The sequence below is a fragment of the Physcomitrium patens genome, chromosome 24, assembly GCF_059467195.1.
Source record: "Physcomitrium patens ecotype Gransden chromosome 24, ASM5946719v1, whole genome shotgun sequence".
In the NCBI taxonomy this organism is placed as follows: Eukaryota; Viridiplantae; Streptophyta; class Bryopsida; order Funariales; family Funariaceae; genus Physcomitrium; species Physcomitrium patens.
Window position 1 is genome coordinate 10,435,822 of NC_143433.1, and position 2,645 is coordinate 10,438,466.

The 2,645-nt window shown below is 50.2% G+C and overlaps 1 non-coding gene across 1 annotated transcript; it reads right to left on the reverse strand.

Annotated features, from left to right (window-relative positions):
- Positions 1-1,467: 1,467 nt before the first annotated feature.
- On the reverse strand, positions 1,468-1,540 carry TRNAK-CUU (transfer RNA lysine (anticodon CUU)). The gene has a single exon. It is a non-coding gene; the product is annotated as a tRNA-Lys (tRNA).
- Between the last annotated feature and the right edge of the window lie 1,105 nt (positions 1,541-2,645).

The following is a 2,645-nucleotide window of genomic DNA, read 5'->3' on the forward strand; positions in this document are numbered from 1 at the left end:
ACCATTCAGGGTTTGCAACCATATTGAATTGTTTGAGAAGACTTCTTTTACAATATAAGGATCCAACTATAAGGCATCAAAAGTTTCAAGGAAATGTAGTCACCTAACATCTTGTAGGAATACCAACATCCTAACCCTAAGAGTTCTAATTGTGTGCTTCTTGTCAAAGGCTATTTTACTTCTTCTCTATATAGCCTCTTTGTGTTGTGCATTCTTTCTCTTGGCCTCATTTAAAACTTCAAGACATTCCAAGCAATCCACTAAAGATTGTTTATGTGACAATCTTTTTGGCAAGGCAATTTGAAAAGAAGGGATTTCAAATTCAATAGACAAAATGGCTTTTATGCCATAAATTAAGAAAGAAAAAAGAAAAAAAAGTGGCATGAGTTGTCACCTTAAAAGTGGTCCTCTAGGCCCACAAGGCTACTAGAAGCTTGATATCTCAATTCCTTTTGGAAGTAGTAATGGTCTTTTTAAGGATGTTTACCAAGGTTTGATTGATCCTTTCCATGTGACCATTGGTTTGGGGGTGATAGGAGGTGGCCTTCCCATAGTTGATTTGAAACCTTAAAATCAAGTCTTTTATCACCTCATTTAGAAAATGTTTGCCTCTATCACTAATCAAGATTTTGGAACATCCAAACCTAGTGATAATTTGTTCATAAAAGAATTTGGTTGTTAGAATATCTAACTAAAGTCCATGGTTCTATTTAAACCAGATTTGCTACAAAATTCAAGACTATTAATAACATGCTTTTTAACTATACATCTCATAGGTAATACACCTTAATATATGTTACATTATTGGCCATATCATTAGAAGCACTTGAAATAGAATAGTTGTTGAAGAAACTCCTATGAATTTTATTTTTTGTTTTTTCATGCCAATGTAGTTTCTACTATTTAATTTCCTTTTCTAAAAATTAACTCCTACATTAGTCCCTAATGACCAACTCACATCACTGCCATGCATCCTTCAAACACTCAAGCACTCTGATTTGGAATGGTTGTGCTACCACCGTGCCACTCATATCCGTGCTTCCAAAGGCGGGCCAGGTCCCACGACCTGCGACGGCCCTCATTTTGATTTGGGGCGTCGCAAGCAGGTGACTCTTGAGGGTGGTTACGTTCCAGGCCAACCATGTAAGTGGCGGGGGTATCGAGATCCAGAGTCAAGGGCACGTCCCAGTGTGAGCTGAGGTGTGCGAAGGACAGTGAGGGGCCGGCCTGCCATGGGCTCTGATTGTGAGCAGAAGCGGCATGGCAGTGCTGGGCAGTAGGTGTGACGTTGGTGGGGGTGAATGGGTAGCACGGCAGAGCGGTGCGCACCAGGTTTTGCCCAGGGACAGGGGTCGCAGCACCCAGCAAGGGCGTCGCGTCGGGCACGAAAGGGGGATGAGAAGAGGGAGGGTGAGTGCAAAAGCGGGGGTCGGGTGAAGACAAAAAGGAAAAATATTACTAGTCACCCGCCACCCCAGGGGCTCGAACCCTGGACCACAAGGTTAAGAGCCTTGCGCTCTACCAACTGAGCTAGGACGGCATCTCGGTTCCCGTGCCGGGGCCGGCATTTCGCCTGACCCGCCACCCGTTGACCGCCCCGCTTCCCAATGCCACTTATCGCTGCGCCGCGCACCCTGCACCCCTTCCGCGTCCAAGTTCGCGCGCAACCGCAACTCAAACCTCCAGCCTTCCCCTTGCCCCTGCCCACACGCCGCTCTAAACGCAATCCAACCTCCCTAGCAGCCCCAGCTGCCCCACTGACCGTGTCCCTGCGATCCCACCACCGCTGCCGCTGCCCGCGTGCATCCGGAATGACCTCCTCACTGCGCTCTACACTTAACCGGATCCATCGGTCGGAGCAACCCCCGACCAGCCAGCCATCCATCCATCCCGCAACATGCAGCGCTTGCAATGCGCCCTTCACCGATCGCCACCACAGCTGACGCACACCACGCTCTCGAACCCTTCAATTGCCGGGGCGGAGGTGCTCCACGGCCCACGGCTCTCACTTCCTCCCAATGTCCCCCGCTCCAGCCTCCCACTGGACAGCCGCCGGTTGCGCGCCTTGCGTTTCCAGTCGCTGCGGGACATTCGTTGACATGCTCGGCTTCCTGCGTGAAAACTGAGCCGCTGCTCACAGGCTCTCGTTCAGATTGAAGGCATCGTGCTGGTCAACGTACTTCGCCTCGAATGACCCTGATCACGCCATGAAGTTCCACTGGCGCAACGGGACATCACACGCCGCCCTCTGCATGAATGGCATGGGCCATGCGCATTTGGTCTCGTCGTGCAGTGCGGCACGCACGGGAGTCAGCCTCGCTGCGGATTCCACCGGATGGTGCTGCGTGAGTACCGAATCGGGTCGCTAACTCCACTATCGCGCGATTCCCTTCGAACCGTCGACTCCCTTCGTACGAGAATACTGTGAGCATCGCAAGAGCTGAACAGAGAGGTGGTTAGAGTGAGAACAGCTGAAAGAGATCTGGGCTAGAAGCAAGCCGAACAATTGGGTCAGGAGTGCATACACAAGTCTAGCAAATGAATAAAGCGTGTTTGGGTCGAAATCGAGACATCGGGTGCCTTTTTCTTTTCCTTTTTCTTGGAGAGGGAGGTGTGTGATCTGAACAGTGGGTGAGCGGTTGTGC